The 20,239-nt window shown below is 33.4% G+C and overlaps 1 protein-coding gene across 4 annotated transcripts in view; it reads right to left on the bottom strand.

Moving 5' to 3' along the window:
• Nucleotides 1-20,239, bottom strand: part of BAZ2B (bromodomain adjacent to zinc finger domain 2B) — a 296,342-nt gene that overhangs the window by 169,943 nt on the left and 106,160 nt on the right. The window contains exon 1 of one of the 4 annotated variants that reach the window (XM_055307810.1): nt 11,310-11,627. The exons of 2 other annotated variants lie outside the window; for them this stretch is intronic. The gene's annotated coding sequence lies outside the window, so the exon portion shown is untranslated. Of the gene's footprint in view, nt 1-11,309; nt 11,628-20,239 lie in introns of those variants that run through there. One more of the 4 variants, XM_055307811.1, reaches the window with a different exon arrangement.

Below are 20,239 nucleotides of genomic sequence, written 5' to 3'. Positions count from 1 at the left end.
ATATAGGGCCAGCAAAGAAAACATCATTACCACCAATGTCTTACTCTCCTTTTCCCAATTTTTGACATCCTGAGTATTTTCCTTTTAGGGTCAAAGATAAATAATTGAAAGTACTGAGTCCATTTCCACCCTTAGTAAGTTGTGTCCTATAAGGAGGATAAGAAAAAGGAAAATAATGAGGTAAGTGAAAGAATCTAACAACACAAAATACCAAAGAGCTAAGAGTCCAACAATTGGCACTATTAGTAGGAATGATAAATAATCCATCATTCACACATAAGCCACCTGCTCCATATCAGGTATAATAACTTACAGGATAAGCCAGCAGAGAAGTGGTGGTGCCCATAAGGTAACTAAACTATGGTAATAAACATTAAAGATTCATGTGTCCCTGAAATAGAGTGTGGAATAATAAGAAGACCTTCTGAAAGCTGGCTGATGGCCATCAAAGAAAATCTGAATGGCAGCAAAGGAGATCTTGATGTTCAAGGACAAAAACAAAAAAGAGGTTTGCTTCCAACATGTATCCTGATAGACTGAAGAAATCTAAAACCTGGAGAAATCTGCTATGAAAACTAGAAAAATTTTACTAGGCAACTGATCAACAGCTCACTCAGTAAAGAAATTCAGGCTTCAAATCACTACAATAAAGAGGTAACAGAAATTCTGGACAATCTTAGAAGAAAGATATAAAGGAAGACCTGGGAAGTAGAGCAGGCAGACAGATGCCCCCCAGCTGTCGAGTTCACCCACATCTGGTGGTACGGTGTTGACACCTCAAACACCGTACCATTCAGTCATCGGGATACTAAGATACTGGGACAAAATTCCATGTAGGACTCACTTATGCTTCCTACCACGTGGTAAGTAATCTTCTAAACTGAATAAAATAATTAAAAGAAGAAAAGTGAGAAGGGACAAAGGACGACAATTAATTATAATCATACTAAACACACAAGTGGCTGCTGCCAAAAGTGGCAAATTCCCTCCTTCTGAGGCTGAACCATATTCCATCATATTCATGTAACTATTTTCTTTATCCACGCATCTGTTGATGTACATTTAGGATGTTTCCACCTCTTGGCTACTGTGAATAGTTCTAATGAACCACAGGAGCAGTAATATGTCTGGAAGACCCTGAATGAATTCTTTAGGATAAACACCAAGAGTGGGATTGCTAGAGCATATGGTAATTCTATTTTTAATTTCTTAAGAAACCTCTATACTATTTTCCATAGTGGCTGCATTATTTTACATTTCTACAATGTGCAAGGGTTCCAAACTCCTCACATCTTAGTGAACACTTGTATTTTGTTTTCTGATAATAGCCACCCTGAAAAGGTGTGGAGCGCTATCTTCTTGTGGATTTGATTTGCGCTTCTCCGGTGACTAGTGATGATGAACATCTTTTCATATACACGTTAGCTGCTCTCATGTCTTATTTGGAGTAATGTCTGTTCAAGTCTTTAGTCCATCTTTAAATCAGTTTACCAGTTTTTTTTGTACTACTGAATTGTTAAAGTTCCTTACACAGTTGACATTTGAACAACACGAGAGTTAGGGGCACAATCCCTCGAACAGTCAGAAATCTGCATATAACTTTTGACTCCCCAAAAACTTAAATACTAATTTCCTACTGTTGACCAGAAGCCTTACCAATAATATAGTTGATTTACAAACATCTTGTATATTATATGTATTACATCCTGTAGTCTTAAAGTAGGAGAAAATAAAATAGAATGAAGAAAATCATTAGGAAGAAAACACACACTTACAATGCTGTACTGTATTTATTGAAAAGAAAATTCCTTGTGTAAATGGACCCACACACTTCAAACCTGTGTTGTTCAAGGGTCAGCTATATATTTTAAAGATTAACTTGTTATCAGATATGTGGTTTGCAAGTATTTTCTCCTACTCCATACATTGCCTTTTCACTCTGCTATTTCCTTTGCTGTGCAGAAGATTCTTAGTTTGATGTAGTCTCACTCTCTTATTTTTGTTGCCTATGCTTTTGGTGACACATCTGTAATAATCATTGCCAAGACCAATGTCATGAAGCTTTGCCCTTAAGTTTTATTCTGGGAATTTTACAGCCTCAGGTCTTACATTTAAGTCTTTAATCCATATTGGTTGATTTTTTGTGTATAGCGTAAAATAAGGGTGCAATTTCACTCTTTTGCATACACATGATAGGCAGTTTTCCCATCACCACTTACTGAACAGACTAGCCTTTTCTTATTGTGTACTCTTGGTACTCTTCCAAGATGAGTTGACTATATATGCATGGATTTATTTCTGGGCTTTCTATTCTGCTTCATTGGTCTATATGTCTGAATTCTAGTACTAACTGTTTTGATTACTGTTGCTCTGTAATATATTTTGAAATCAGGAAGTGTGATGCCTCCAGCTTTGTTCTTTTTTTCTATAGATTGATTTGGCTGTTTGTGATCTTCTAGGGTTCCATATGAATTTTAGAATTGGTTTTTCTATGTCTGTAAAAAGTGCCATTGAGATTTTGATAGTGATTGCACTGAATCTATAGACCACCTTTAACACTGTGGATATTTTAACAATATTGCCTTCTAATCTCCTCTTTAAATTTTATACCTCACTTAGTTTTTGATCCTTTTAAATTCTTTAGTTTCTTACCAATTCAGCAATGCCACAATAAAAACATTTAAAATATTTTAATTATTTAATTTTCAGCAGCTTATTCAAATATTTGAGTCAACCACAATCTAGGTCAATACGTATTTTTTTTTTTTTTATTTTTAACAACTGGAAACTTTTTTCCCAAAAGTTTTTTTCTAAGTTTAATCTTGTTGATGACTTAGAGACCTCATAATCTCAGGGTTTTTTTATTTTTTTTAAGATTTATTTATTTACTTATTCATGATAGACATAGAGAGAGAGAGAGAGAGAGGCAGAGACACAGAAGGAGGGAGAAGCAGGCTCCATGTCGGGAGCCAGACATTGGACTCGATCCTGGGACTCCAGGATCACGCCCTGGGCCAAAGGCAGGCGCTAAACCACTGAGCCATCCAGGGATCCCTCCTTCTCAGTTCTTATATAAGTGTGGAAAGACTCAGTAAGCTGAAATCACCATAAGGCAAGTTGGGGGTAAGGGGAGAGGGAGAGGGGGAGGGAGAGGGAGAGAGAGGGGGAGAGAAAGAGAGAGAGAGAGAGAGAGAGAGAATCTCAAGCAGACTCCCTGTTTTGCCCAGAGCCTGCCATGAGGCTTGATCTCATGACCCTGAGATCATGACCTGAGCCAAAGTCAAGAGCTGGATGCTTAACCAATTGAGCCACCCAGGGGGTCTCCCTCCACTTTTGATGAGAAATTTTAAGGAAGCTTCTAATTAGTTTTCCTTTTATTCCCAGAAATTACTTCTCTGATGTCCTAAACAATATTCTTATTAAGGTAACCAATTATATCCATTATTACTATTTCCATATTGAATCCACAAGTGATCTCATTATTGTTTATGTGCTTATTACATTATATATCCTTCCTAGTGATGTTTGTAATTAAGTCAAAAAAGTTTCCCTATTCCAATATGGTTTCCCATTTCCTGGGTTATAAGACCTTATCCAGCTAGTGAAATAAGCCTGTCTTTTGGCTTAGGGGCCCCACACTGACAGGTAAACATTGTTCTACTATCTCACATGGAATTACAGAATTTATACTTTTAAGAGTCATCTCAAAAATGTCTACTGAAATGCCAGTAGTCTTCTCTCTCAAGACTTATAAAATGTTAACATAAATGAAATAAGATTAATATAAAATGACTAAGAAGGGTGTATTGGGAGTATTTTCCAACTCGACATAAGTGATTTTACTTTATAATGCAAAAAAGGCAACTAAAAAATAACATTGGGCAGAATCACACTAAAGTTACACTAATTACTTGTAGAAATGGCCATATTTATCCTTTCACAACAGATTCTTAGGAACTGAGAAACAGAGATTTGATGACCATGTTTATAAAATATTACAGCAAAATTGGAATTAAAGGCAACCAGAAGGCTTATTTTATTAAAATTCACTTTAAGAGGTGGCTTTTTACACATACATGTTTCCTTTTTCTCTTTTCCTTTTAAGAAAAGTATAAGTTATGTGCTGAAGCCAGTAGTGATTCAGTTAATCTTTTATGTACTCTATGGTATAATAGAATAAAAGTTAACGCTTGATGCAGTCACTGTAGAAAACAGCAGTTCCTCAAAACGCTAAACATAAAATTGCCACATGACCTACCAATTTCATACCAAGGCACATACATGCTTGAAAAGAACTGAAAGCACAATCTTGAACAGATATCTATACATTTAAAAACCAATCAAGAGGGCCTGGGTGGCTCAGTCAGTTAGGAATTTGCCTTTGGCTCAGGTCATGATCCCAGGGTCCAGGGTTTGGGCCCTGTGTCGGGCTCCCTGCTCAGCAGGGAGTCTACTTTTCCTTCTGCCCCTCCACCCACTTGTGCTTGCGCTCTTTCCCTCTCTCTCAAATAAACAAAATCTTTAAAATAAATAAATAAAGATTTAAAAAATCCATCAAGAGATAAATAGAAAAAAAGAGATAAATAGATATGATATATACATGCATATGTGTCATATCTGTGATAGAAAGATAGATAAATAATAGGATATTACTGAGCCCTAAAGAGCACGAAGTTCCAACAGGTGCTATAACATAGATGAAACTTGAAAACATTATAGTAAGTGAAATGAACCTGACCTGAAAGGACAAATATTATATGATTTTCCTTACAGGAAATATCTAGAATAGACAAACTGATAGGGATAGAAAGTACATCCAAGGGATGCCTGGGTGGCTCAGAGGTTAAGCATCTATCTTTGGCTCAAGGCATGATCCTGGGGTTCCAGGATCGAGTCCTTAATGGGGTTCCCTGCATGGAGCCTGCTTCTCCCTCTGCCTGTGTCTCTGCCTCTCTCTCTGTCTCTCATGAATAAATAAATAAAATCTTAAAAAAAAAAAAAGAAAGTAGATTCAAGTTTACCAGGGATTGGGGAAAAGGGGGGTAATATAGAATTAGTGCTTAATGGCTAGAGAATTTCTGTTTGAGGTGATGAAAAGTTTTGGAAAAAGAGAGTGGTGACTGTTGCACAACACTGTAAATGTGATTAATGCCAATGAATTATACACTTAAAAATGGTTAAAATGAAGGGGCACTGGGATGGCTCAGACAGTTAAGTGACCAACTCTTGATTTTGGCTCTGGTGATGACCTCAGGGTTGTCAGATTGAGTCCCACCACAGGGCTTTGAGCTCAGGAGGGAGTCGGCTTGAGATTCTTTCTCTCCCTCTCCGCGCCCCACCCCCCACTCATGAGCTCACATGCTCTCTCTCAAATAATGTTTTTAAAAAATAGTTAAAATGGTAATTTTTATGTTATCTATTTTTCCACAACTTGAAAAATTTAGTAATGTGGAATACATTGGATTATATACTTTAAATGGGTAAATTATAAATTGTAGTGTATGAAATATCTCAGTAAAGATGTTATAAAAAAATTAACACTTGAAATTTTTCTTCAATGCTTGAAGATCGGGTCCCTTTTTCTTTTTCCAGCCTTCCCTGGTCATTCTAGTGACCCTTCTCTCTTATTCCCGAATCATAATATTTTATCTTTTTAATTACTCAGCAATTAATCCTCTCTTCTTTTTGGCATCACTGGTATTTTTTAATTACTGTTACACATTTAATATTTGATTATACTTTGTTTATAAAACAAGATTAGTTGTTCATATTAGCAAATCAAGACCCATATTTAATATTTGTTTATACTTTGTTTACCAAACAAGATTAGCAGTAGCTCAAATTGTCAAATGAAGACCCAGTAGCTCTCTTCCATTTTCAAATCTCTAAAAAATAATTTAATGTTACATTTGCACAAATATATATAGTAAAACTTTCAGTAACAAATGTTAAGAGAAAGCTGTCTCAAAAAAATAATCAGAATACTCATTCCCTAGGCACTCTTCAATTAATCAAGGATGTAACAGATTTAGTTCAGTATAATTATTAAAAATAGGCAATAGGATACGTTTACCAGAAAAAGTTCTAACTGACCGTTTTTCTTTTTCCCCAAATGAATTAAAGACACAGTCCAAATAAAAAATAAAACAAAATAGATGAGGAATATACAAACATTTAACACATATACTAGTATTTTTTAAGCCTAAGTAGATACATTTAGGTTATATACATCTAATCCTAAACAGAATTAACTAAAATATGAGATTATTCAAATAATATAGTTACAAGAGCCAACCATAATTTTTATTTATGCAAAATCTCATTTAATAATCACAATAGTCTTAAAATATATCATACATAAGTATTTGGGGTATAAAATGAAGGAGAAGGAAGACTTTAGAAAAAGAAATAGGAAGGATAAATATTTTTGTTCCTGGGTAAAAATAGTATAAAATTTTGAGAAATGTATAAAACAGTGCACTTGGAACAAAGCCATATAGTTACAGAAAAGAAATATAAAGACTAGGTAAATTTCCTACTTATGTCCTTAGTATATGCTTAAAATAACCTGTTAGGCTTATAGGCTATTTTAATCCACAGTGGAGTTTTGTTTTGTTTTTTTTTAATTGATACTTTTCAAAATGTGCAAAATGCTTTTGTTAAAATATTTATTTCCTGCAGAATGTGTGAATGCCCTTCTCTTGAATGTGTTTTTGAAAACATATCATAAATTACATAAATTATATTTTGATCTAAAGGCAAATGTTTAAGTTCTTAAAGTATAGCATCATTACCTAAAAGTAAATCTTTTACAATGAACAACTATGTTTCTATTTCCTACTGAAGTAGAATGACTTATATTCACTTTTCCAGTGAAAATATCCACTGACATCTCAGAGAAGATTGCTTTTCCAGTCAGAAACACAGCTATTTATCAAATTCACTTCCCCAGAAAGCAGCCATTAAAGGAAAAGAAACAAAAATGGGTTTCCATCAGATAAATACAGGAGTTAAACTCATTCTTTATTAATTAAAATGTCCTCCTGCCCTTAATCTCTGAGGTTTTATAATGTACAAAAGACTCCAACAAGCTTGGATTGTGATTCTCAAGGTCACAGCATATTTGAAAGAGGGATAAAGATGATGATAATAGTAGCTGTAATTTTCTAAACATGTATTAAGGACTACGCAACGGGGGTAGAGCTAAGAGTGGAGGAACTGTCTGTAATAGGTAACTGTATTGAAAGTTGTGCAGGTATTGAAAAAAAAAAAAAAAAACCTCCCCAACAAACGGCTTAATTCTATGATGGAGATTCTATAAGCCTTATGTCCCAAGAGTATCACTATACATTAAAGTTACAATAAAGATAACAAAAAAAAGAAAGAAAGAAAGAAAACTCCCTGAGATCTTAAACAAAAGTTTAAAGTCTTACAAAGCTTAATATATTATATATTTTTAAAATGATGATCATAGACAATAGAAACTAAACATTTATATTTGAATGCAGACCCATCACTTAATATATCAGTGACCTCAGGCAATTTTAATCTCCCTCAGACTCAGTTTCTCCAAGTGTAAAATGGGAAAAATAATTTTTTATGGCACTATGGTGAGAATCGTTTGTAATAGCACCCAGTACAACTCATTAATATAGTAGCTAATGAAATGCTCTGAAAATTTAACTATCTAGAATAAATTGTCCTTTGAAATAATTTTACTTCTTTTAAAAATGTTATGACTTTTTAGATGTTTAGCTGTTACTCTGTAGTTTGTAAATATGTAAAGTAGAAAATGCCAAGATTCATGTAAGTGTATAAAGGATGTTTTTTAATCTCATTATAAGGCACCTCTTTGACCAATTCATTCTTTAGCCTCAATTTAGATGGCATCTCCTCTGGAAAGCCTTCTTTAATCTCTACTTGTAAATCTACTAGACACTTAAAAATCTACCACATCCAAAACGAAAGTCCTGATTGCTCATCTCTGTCCCAAAGTTGCTCCATCTAAATACCTTTCCCATCTCAGAGCTGATGGCAAAACCATCTTTCCCAGTTTCTCAGCCAAATCTTAGAGTCGTTTTGTCTTCTCTTTTTCTCATATCCTAGATACAATCCATCAAAAGCCTTTTTGGTTGTACCTTAAAAACATCCAGAATTAAAAAAAAAAAAAAAATCCAGAATTTGACTTCTATCAAACTTCAGTCACTTAGATTATGCTATGAGATTTTTTACTAGTGGACAGTGCCTCCCTGTATAGTCTAATCTCAACACAGCAACTGGAATGATCCTTCAAAAGTATAAGCCAGATTTACTGATAGCCCTGCAATGGCTCCTTGAAGTCATTCTACGGGTCTGTAAAGCCCTGTATGATCGAACCCTTCCACCCATTACCTCTGTCAATACTTCCTCTACTCTCCCTTCTCCCTCACTCTGCTCCAATCACACTGGTCTCTGTTCATTACTTTGAACATACCAGGCATGTTCCTGCCTCAAGCCCTCTATCCGGAAGGCTCTTCCCAAAGATTTCCACAGAGCTAACCAATTCCTTGGTCCTTGCTCAATTATCACCTTCTTTATAAATCCTTCAACCTCTGCAACCCATCATCACCACAGCCTTCCTATTCTGCTCTACTTTTTCTATCCTCCATTAACCTTGACAACTTCAAATGTGCTATGTACTTCATTTATCATGTTTATTGTTTACTCCACCCCCATTATACATTCCACAAAAGCAGAGAACTTTGGAAGTTTTATTTACTGACACATCTCATGTACCTAGAATAGCACCAAAAAATGCAAATAAAATATGTGAATCAAAGAATACATTAGGCACTTCCTGTGTTGCCTTTAGCATCCTGCACTGGCCACTATTATATCAGTATCATTGTAATAGCTATTAATACTGTAATACTGTAATAGCTATTAATTTTCTGTCTTTTCAACTAAACTACTTTAAATGTCTTGAAACACAGGAGTTTTATTTTACTTTCTATTAGTAGTGCTGGCACTTCCTTACAATGCCTGACACTTAGTAAGTACTCTGCATTTAATATATTGATGAAAAAAATAAACCTATCTAAATCAAGATGTAAGCACCTTTATTATCTCCAAAATATAAACACAATGCTTAAAGTCGTAACACTGAAGAGTGAGTTCTGGATTCTGTGTTTTTGGTCTGGGTCTGGCACTTATAAAACACTGTTGAAATTATTTAAATTTCCTGCAACTATTTCCTTATTAGTAAAAAGTGGAGTAGTGATGATATCTCAATCTCATATGATTACCATGAATATAAAAAGCAGGTAATAGTGAAAAAATTCAGAACGTGCCACTCTAGCATATTGACTATTTTGAGTTAAAGGCCTTTGAAAAATAGCAAATATAAGGAAAAAACATTCTGATCTTCCTTTTTCTTAAAAGCAAAAAATGTAATTCCTCTATGAAAGATGTCCTCCTATACCAGAAGGAAAGTAACATTCTTATCATCAAGGACAAAAATTGAGACTGTGATAATTCTACACAGACTGTTAAAAATAATTCCCTTTAGCCTCTGCACATAATTTGTAACTTTTCCATAACTGTCTCTCTTTATTCAACTTAATATAAAACAAATAGGTTTTGCCATTTCTTTGGATCTTCATTCCTTATGCAGACTTCCATGTCACGCAAAACTTTTATTAAGTAAATCTGTATGCTTTTCTCATGTTGATCTACCTTAAAAGTCTATTTAATTTTCAGGCCCAGCCACAAGGAACTCTAAAAGAGTAAAGGTAAAAGTCTGTATCTCCTACAAGAAAATCAGCCCAGTGATTGATATATATATAATGCAGTCAATAACTGACATCTATTACTTGTTATTACAAATTAAATAGAACCACTACTTTAAGTCCTACTTCAATAACTTGACTATGCTAAAATATTCACTAAACATAATCTTTAGAATATCCTAGAAAGCACCAATGATTTATATTAAAAATTATTTACCTAAAATCACTTTGTGAAGCATTTTGCAAAACAGTTTCTTAATTCTCTCAATAAAAGTATTATATTTATATTATTTCAGAATATTTTAAAATATTTCTGGATGTTAGGTTCTATAACTATCTTTGGCAATTGCTTTCTATGTTTAATAATTTAATAATATATTTTCTTTTATATGGCCAGGGTACCTAATTCTAGAGTTTAAAAATCAAGTATCTTACTATTTAGATGAACTACACTTAAAGGCCTTTAAAATATACACACATTCTTCTCTCTGCTCTGAATAATTTCATTTCCAGAAGTAAGACTTTTGAGAAAAAGATTTAAGTACATTTATGACACTTTACTAATCACCTCCAAGCTTTTCACTTTTCATTTCAGTCATGTATCCAACAATATTTCGGTAATATTATATTTTGAACTGAGCAAAACTAACAATTCTGTCCAAATTAAAAGGCCAATTGTATGATGTTTATTTTAAACCCTATTTTCTCTTATTTTATAATAAAAATAATTTTTCTATTGTTTTATAACAGAAAAATATTATTTCCCTGCCTACTGTGACTACTAAATGTTTTCCTACTCTATCTCTGGAGTCAGTTCTCCATTTTATAAAACACTTGTAAAAACTAATTTTCTTTACAGTTTGTACTAATATAAAGAAATAAACAAACATACACATTTTACTTAACACTCACATGGACAGCAGACAAGAAAACTGAAGTAAGCAGTTTAAATGATTTTCCCAAGACCACAGATGGAGTGACTGCCAGCTTTAGGATTAAAACTAAGCAGCTCATTATTCTCTTCTTATATTCCAAGTACTTAATACTGTTTTTACATCACAAGGATTTCTTAACTAATTTAAGAACAATAACTTAATTTAATAATTAAAACAATTATCAACAATAATTATGATAAACATAAATAGATTTGTGAAATTTACGAAACAAAAATAAAATGACTTTAGTCAAATATTCCCTGAAAACATTAATCTGATTTACCACGTTATTTTTAAAATTTTCCTTAGCCAAGAAAGTGACAGTTCAATATAATTTATCATTTCAATGTCTTTTTTAAAAGCCAATTTCTTCAACCAAAAATCTACAATGAGTATATGAGATGGTTGCTACCAAAAGAAATACTTTTCATTAAAGGAAATTTTCCAAACTTAAACCAGTAGTTTCTACTCTAACTGTAAACTTAAACTTCAGGATATATTTACACAGATATATCTATGAAAAGATAAAGATAAAAAGTAAAGAAAATATCAAATACTATTGCATTTACAAGAGAAAAACACACACAGTATAACATTAACAGCTTACTGTGGAGAGTGGGTTTAATCAGGAAGTAGCCATTATCCTTTCGATTCAGAGCAGTGACAGCACTCCAAAACAACAAGCCGTGATATTTTTCAGTTAAAAGGAATGAAAGAATACCTACTATTGTGTCCTAGCTTTGCTGACCCCAAAGGTCACCACATGTCTTTTATCAAAAGCTATCATGAAAACATAATCCAAGTAAGCATTTACAATGCTCTGTTTGTTGAAACACCTAAAATCTACCTAACACAACCTCTCTCTCTCTCAGTTACTCACAAAACATGGCTGTCTTATTCAGAGATTAGCAATTATTGTAATGAGATACTGTCGGAGAGGGTCAAATAGTACTTCCTGCAGTTTACACATCTTGATTTCCTGGTAAACAAACTGAAAGGCAGGTGGAGCACTTAGATCACCAGTAAACGTGAATGCTCACGTGACAAAACTAAGCCAGGTGAGGTTGATGTCTAAGTAATCGTTCTTTTCTTCATTTTATTAACGTCAAAACAGACAATAAAGAGTTCAGTCAGTCTTTCTTCCCTTTTTTTAAGGAGGGTTTATTCCTGACATGCACAGGCACACAGTTTATAATAAGGAATGCTTGAAAAACGAATCTGTTTAAGTAGGTTTTAAAAATTACTTCTGGCAAGTAAATTGTAAAGAAACGAGGTATATAAAATAAACTAAACTAAGAATAACTGTTCAAAAAATCTGCTAAATATAAGGAAAAGTGTTTAAATTTCAACTGGTTCATGAAAGTAGATAAAAGAAGTTTCTGAGTTATAATTAAAAGCCAAAATTAAATTTTATTCAAAGCATAAGCCTATTTTTATCAGGGCAAGCTCCTGCAAAAATATTGCTTTATAATTTATGTGGCAGTGTTTGAAAAAAAAACCTCAATTATATGAATCAAAAAGTTTATAAAACTTGAAGCTCTTCCCAGGATCCTTTAAAATTCATATTTCAAAAGAAAACAAAACTGAACAATATTTACTTGTGAGCATCTTTAAAAATATATTGTTAGTTTGAAGACTAAGTTATCTTGTCCTTAATTTTTTTTTCCCCCAAATTGCTGGGTTTTTTTCCTTCTCTGAAAGTTCTAGTATAAATGAATGAGTGTTTAAAATAAGGGTATAAAACAAGGGTATAAAGCAAACACATATACTCTGTCAAAATGATAAACTAATTCACTACTTTAAAAATATTTAAGATTTTTAAACCTTAATCTACAAAACTGCATTTATCTTAATTCTATATATACTAAGGCCATGTATCTATGTCTTATTAGAAACACAGAATGCTTTAATTTTAATGCAAAGAACTTTTAATGACCTTTTTACAACATAATCAAGGCGTTAAGTTACATTACCTAAATCATATTTACTCTGTGAAATTAAATTCTATTGTACTGAAAGAGAAAACACAACAAAGTGACAATAAAATTAATAACAAAAAGAACACCCAAGTAGAGAAAACTCTAGTGACAACAGAATAGAATCTCAGAAAAGGTCTCATTACAAACAATATGTGTCATTTGAAAGGAGTGTGTATTCATTATTAAATATTAACACAACTCAGTAATCACCACCTTTACTACAATGACATGAAATAGCAAATTTTTAAAAAACTATGACTACAGAGTTATAGTTCCAGGTACAGTTCAGTTCCAGCTGCAAATGAAATAATTAAAATATTCTATAGTTGTCTGTAATGCAAAACAAAGCCCTAATATTTCTTTTACAGAAAATTTAAGATATAATTCCTGCTAAATATGTAGCTTTGACTGTAATTCATATACCAAAACAAAACTAAATTTTAAATTAGAAAATTATTATTTCTGTTATTTCAAAGATCCAAGACTATCTTAGTTTCCTATAATATATCAAAGTTAGAGGATAATGATAAAATAAATCTGAAATTCTGTTTCATTCATGGTGGCTTTTTTCAACAATCAGCAAAGTTTGGTATTAAGAGTTTATAATTCAGTTGAAAGGGCTGGGACAAAAACCAAGGAAATATATATGATACCCTGTGAGTTAGAAAAAGACCCCCTCTGAGCTGACATATGTGAAAAAGGCACCTTTTCCTCCTCTAGGATGTATTTCAGCCCTACTTATTCTCTTAAGTCTGGCACTCGTGTGTAGGGCACACCTAGCACAATAAAGTAACTATACGAGCAAATGGGCAAAAAGCTTCAGAAAGGACTCCCCCACCCCCTGGCAAGTCTAAGAAACCACAGAGATTAGTCATCCATGACTTAAGAAATTCATACAAAAAGAAGAGGGGGCAGGGGAGGGGACACAAGGAGGAAGGAAGGTTCTTGCTTTTATTGCTTGTCTTCTGCTAGCAATAAGTAAGCTTTACATGGTTATTTATAGCCTTTTTATTCCAAAATAATTCAATGTGACTTAGAGAAATATGAATAGAACACATGCTTTCAAAATATAAATTAATATGCGTAAAGAGAAAATAAAGAGGAAGCAAGAAAGATGAAACACAAGGTAAACTTGAAACAGAAACACCTATCATAAGGCATGCACAAGATGATTCTAATATGTAGGGGGTTCAGCTCTGAACTTCCCAGCAATAAAAGCCAAGTGGGAAACGACCAAATTACAAAATTTTTAATTCTCCATAAGACATCTTACAAACAAGCACCAGAGCTTTTCCTAATACTCAGAATTGAGAGATTTTTATATTTTTCAAATAATGTATCACTGGACAATACAATAATTTTTTCAACAGCATCTTTGCAGAAATTAAATAACGAATTTTACATGAAATTTCTTTTAACATTTCCTCAGTGGAAGCTGAGGTCATAACTAAAGGAAATTTACCCAGAAAATAAGCCATCTTGCTAAGAAAGCTTCGATAATTTATCTATTTATCTATTTATCTGGGTTTTTAAACAAATACTAACAATCCCCAGGATTTTTTGTTAGATTCACAGTCCACTTTCAAACTGCAAATTCATACTCCATTTTCTAAATATTGGTTTTTCTGCTGGATGAGTACATAAAAATGGGCATGCACACTATAACTGTGCTTCCACATCAGATGAAAGAGAAGACACTGGTAGTTAGGTAAGTCTAGACACTTAAAAGGGAACTTCTCTTTTTTACTTAAAACATTTCCTCTCTTCTTTGTTAGTGACTTTCTATAACCCTGCTCGATCCAACAGCCTGAAAACCCAATCTATGATGACTTTTATTCCTCTTCAGTTTGGTATTTCTAACTATGGTAAAGAAATCTGACTTAGGGTTTCTAGATTCCTATGTTCTTATTCAGTTTGTACCAATTTAGATTCATTTTAGAGCATGAATCTTTGCATGCTTTTACAGCATTTGCTTTCTATATTATTGGTAAGGGGAAAAGACAGTTGTAAAATAAATGTAAACAAAATACCTCTCCTCTCATTTTACAAGAAAAATAAGGCTAGCGATGGTAGCATCTCTAGATACCATATATATGTGGCCTGAATACTACTGCTAAAATTTAACAATGCTACAACCCAATTTTCATGTACAGCAAATTTTTACGTATGGTGCGAATCACATCATCCATTATAGCTGGGTTGGTCACTTCTCTGTCTCCCAAAGATGTCAGGTTTATGTTCTGTTTCCCATTGCTTCTCCATGTCATTATCAGTTTAGATCTTATTCAGCATGGTCCTTTCTCAGAGCCTATTTGGGGCCATAAAACCTTCTTTCTCCACCTGATTTAGCTCTATATTATTTTCTAATTATTTTAGGGATCCACCTTACTAGATTTTGAAATACCTGATTTTATATCACTCACTATGAATCATAAAATGCAAACACCATAAGTACAAATTAATTTATTCATTAATAAACTGTACATATTTATTACAGCTCATGTTTGTTTACCATGACCAGGATATTTAGTAGGATTGCATCAAGTGAGCCAGTTGCCAATTTTTACTATATAGGTAACTTTTTTGGCAGGATCGGGTTGGGGGTAGGGATGGAGGGGAGGTTGCAGAGGGGCAGAGGGAGAGGGAGAGAGAAAATCTTAAGCAGGTTCCATGCCCAGCACAGGGCTCAATATGGGGCTCAATCTCACAACCCTGAGATCATGACCTGAGCTGAAATCCAGAGCTGGACGCCTAACTGACTGAGTCACACAGGCGCCCCCCATGTAGGTAATTTCTAAATGGTGTATGGAATCAACCCATATTAAATCAAACCTTAGGCTTTTCTACTTTCAAGATGGTCAAAAGAATTTAATGGTAAGAACAACATTTGAGAACACTACCAAAAACCAAACAGATTTTATAAAATTGTCAGACCTCAAAATGACCAAAATTATATCAGCTATGTCCAATATACTTTGATCCATATTTGAATATATATATATCACCCAGTCATGAAGCCTAATCCCTTGTTAAATGAATTTTTCCAATGTGTAGTCACCAAAATTTGTTATTTCTGAATTTCCTCAGAAAATGAAAACTCAATCTAAGTATAGTAATCTCAATGTACAATTTTTGCTATTGCAAATGGTAGCAGTATTTACATTTGTCATAATATGTACACTTGCTTAACATTTTTCTTGCAATAAGAAAAAGCACTCCCAAAATTTTAAAAATGTGAGAAAGCATATGCTTAAGAAACTCATGTTAATTAGCACCTTAAATCAATCAAGATTATATTCTAGTCATTTTAAAAGTTATAGGATAATTAAAATGGTTACATTAACCACCTTATAATTGTTTACCTTAAAGAACAAAAGTAGGAAACATATCTATCACATAAATTGAAAAGCTTTAGAACAAATTTAACAACAAAAGAAAGAATGTAATTCAACTTTCTTTTTCTAAAAAGCAAACTGGAAAGAATAAACCAAAGGAAGCTACAAATATATATATTTTCATTTATTGCAACAGAATAGATACACACAGTGCCTGTGAGAATACAATATTCATTTTGCTGCAGAAGAACAGACATTGCATAACAATGAGATTTGCTAATGAAATCAACCATCAACCTGGAATACATATGTATTAAACCAAGACCTCAGTGTCATTTTCTTTTTGCATCGTTTGTTCTTTCTTTCATTTTTTTCTTGACCTTGTCAGTATTTTTGTCCTTTAGATTTCGGAACTTTGGTAAAGCAAAATCAAGACTATAATATTATACTGTAATGCTTTTTTTTTTCATCACATTTATTTTTAATGTAAATTCCAATTGTTCTACTTCTATCAGCACTATTAATGTACCTCTGGAAAAACAAAATCAATGGATGCTACCAGAAGAAACAAAGGAGGCTTATTTCTATACAAAATAGTTGGATCAGGTCTAAAAAAACTTTTATCAACATTTGACATAAATTCTAGATGACAACTTTTATAGCAATATTAGCGCTTACTTAATAAGAAATTTTTAAAAATTATATATTTTAAAGTCATTTTTGTTAATAGTGCTTGCTTACTTAATAAGAAACTTAAAAATAATATATCTTAAAGTCACTTTTGTGATAATATACATCCTCTAGCAATTTCTACTACGGACAGTTATTAAGTGAAATAATGTAAGGCTGATATAATTATCAACTTGCAAATTATTATAATGCTTTTAGATTAAAATTATAATTTTTTCCCCAAAATGCTCTGCTATCCTGGGCTACAAAATTAATCACCTATTTCCACTTATCAAAAGTGAATAATTCTGACAATTTTCTTAAAAATTTATTAATTTTAATTTATGATTTAATTATAATTTTCTATAAAAGCCCAAAAGACTATGAAAGTACTTGATATTATATACCTTTAAAAAAAAGCATTAATGTACTTCAAGATTGATTTATATCTTTTTGATTATAAGCTATTTAACTAAATGACTATCCATCCTATTGGTTGACTGTTTACACAATTAGGTTTTCAATTCATGTGTGGTACAGATAAAATTAACAGCCTAACCTGCTGTGGTATATAATTGCTACTAATTCATGATAATAACAACTTTTAAAAATAGCAATACTTATACACACTAAAACAGCCTTAGTCAAATGAAATTAAGGTTTCTATTTTTATAATACCTTAATATGCAACCTCAAACAATATCCTGCAAAATAAAAGTCAATAAGTATTTCAGTTATATTGGAAACATAAGCCAAATGTTCCTTATTATTATTTTTTAAATATTTTATTTATTTATTCATGAGAGACACACGGGGGGGGGGGGGCAGAGACATAGGCAGAGGGAGAAGCAGGCTCCACGCAAGGAGCCTGATCTGGGACTCCGGATCACGCCCTGAACCAAAGGTGGACGCTCAACTGCTGAGCCACCCAAGTGTCCCTAAATGCTTATTTAAAAACTCTCTGAAAGTTGCCACTGACAGTCTAATAATTTTGCAGACTATTTTAAAAACTGTGAAGGACAATTTTAAGCAAAGAATCACATGATTGCAGAACAATAATTAATTCATATACAAGGTATTTCCCTAAAAAGCCAAGAAATTTCTATTAAAGTGTCAAAATATAAATCAGATTGTAGAGAAAAAAGCCAGTTTAAGCAAATGTCTATGGCAATACTGAAAACCTACTTTCATTAGGGAAAGGATGTAATTTAAAAATGCAGTGATGTGCTTTGGAAGGTCATCTAGCTCCTTGCAACTCAAGTGTGGTCCACAGACCACCAACATTGCAGTTGCTTCTTAAAAATAAAGACTCTCAAGCTCCAGCCCAAACCTACTGAATCAGAATCTTTTGTACCATAAAAATTTTAAAAGGTCTAGATCATTCTAGAAAATACTTCAGCCTACCTAAAAATTTGTGTACCAATTCCAGTGACTTCTGATATTCTAACAATTCCTCAAAAATCCATATTAAAATGCAGAATATTCAAAGAATCAACAATTTACTTGTCATACTCAAAAACCATTTGCTTAATTACTTGAAGTCTCATATTCACATAGACTCCTGATTTAAAATTGTGGTGATAAAAGAATATGGGTGTAGGAATAATATTTTTTGTGAGATCTGGAAAGTATTAAATAAATGGATAAAATGGAAGTATTTACACTTTCTAGAAATTATTTTAAGTTTTTAAGCCCAAGGATTCTTCCTTAAATAGAATCTTGTTAGGAAGCCCAGTATAGTAAAAAAATAAATGAAGGCCAGCTCTTTGTGGCAGAGGAGGCACCCAGCAGTAGCCAAGGCATCTCAACAGAACTACCTCAGAATATAGTTTGAAAAACTCTGATTTAAGGAAACTATGTAAGAGTCTAAGAACAAACTGAATATATAAAGTTTGCCATTCATCAAAGTCAGTCTAAGAATCACTATATAGAGACTTACTGTTTAATTTATTCTCTGGTGTTTTAAATTAATAAAATTACATAAATTAAGCATTTTTTCTCACTAAAATTGATCTTTCTCCAAATTGTTCTAATTAGTGAAGCTACATTTATTTTTTATTTATTTTTAAAGATTTTATTTATTCATTCATGAGAGAGAGAGAGAGAGAGAGAGAGAGAGAGAGAGAGAGAGGCAGAGGGAGAAGCAGACTCCATGTAGGAGCCTGACGTGGGACTTGATCCCAGGTCGTCAGGATAACACCCTGGGCGGAAGGCAGTGCTACACTGCTGAGCCACCCAGGGATCCCCATGAAGCTACATATTTTTTTCAAAGATTGATTGATTGATTGATTGATTCATTCATTCATTCATTCATGAGACACACACACACAGAGAGGCAGAGACACAGGCAGGGGGAGAAGCAGGCTCCATGCAGGGAGCCTGACGTGGGACTCGATCCCAGGTCTCCGGGATCAGGGCCTGGGCTGAAGGCGGCGCTAAACCACTGATTTTATTTATTTATTCATGAGAGACACAGAGAGACGCAGAGGCATGGGCAGAAGGAGAAGCAGGCTCTTCACGGGAGCCTGATGTGGGACTCGATCTCAGCACTCTGGGATCACAGATGTTCAACCACTGAGCCACCCAGGCATCCCTATGGAAGCATAATTAACTGAGGACTTTAGAAAAGGCTTCATGAAGGGTGACATCTAAAACAGACTTTGAAAGTGTGTAGGATTTTGAAAGACAAAGACGGTGAAGTGGAGGAACTGGAGAAAATGGCATCGTAAGTGGAGGGCAGACATATACTGAAAAGCAGAAGATGAAGAGCACTGCGTATATTTGAAAAATAGCTTGAGGCAACTTGCAAGCTCTATAACAAAAATCATGAGTTGTTCATTTTACAGCAGTACAACCTACAGAACCGAAGTGTAAACACACATGTACAACATTATAAAAACATTAAATACCTTTTTGAATGAATGAATCAATAAATAAATGAATGTAATCTAGTGTGGCTAGTATAAAAAGCATATGTAGAAAATAGTGGAAGACAGGGATGCCTGGGTGGCTCATGAGTTGAGCATCTGCGTTTGGGTCAGGGAGTGATCCCAGAGTCCCAGGATCAAGTCCCACATCAGGTTCCCTGCAGGGAGGCTGCTTCTCCCTCTATATCTCTGCCTCTCTCTCTGTGTGTGTCTCTCATGAAGATATAAATAAAATCTTTAAAAAAAAAAGAAGAAGAAAATAGTGGAAGATATGGCTGAAAAGGTATTTAGGACCATATTGGAGACAACAATAAATACCATATTAAGTATTCAAATATAACACTGTGAATGATGGTAAACTACCTGCATTAGAAATACTGATCTAACAGGGTACCTGGCTGGCTCAGTTGGTGGAGCATGTGACTCATGATCTCAAGGTTGTGAGTTCAAGCACCACACTGGGCATAGAGATTACTTAAAAATAAAAATCTTTAAAAGAAAATAAAAAAGAAAAGAAAGAAATATTGGCCTAGTAGGATGGACTGGAGCAGAAAGAGTTCCAATAGGGATACTACAATATTCAATTCAGTCTGTTGCAATAGTTTAGTTCAAGACATAAGTGACTAA

The sequence above is a fragment of the Nyctereutes procyonoides genome, unplaced genomic scaffold (assembly GCF_905146905.1).
Source record: "Nyctereutes procyonoides isolate TBG_1078 unplaced genomic scaffold, NYPRO_anot_genome, whole genome shotgun sequence".
Classification (NCBI taxonomy): domain Eukaryota; kingdom Metazoa; phylum Chordata; class Mammalia; order Carnivora; family Canidae; genus Nyctereutes; species Nyctereutes procyonoides.
The sequence above is the reverse complement of the archived record's forward strand: the minus strand, read 5'-3'. Positions and strand labels throughout refer to the sequence as shown.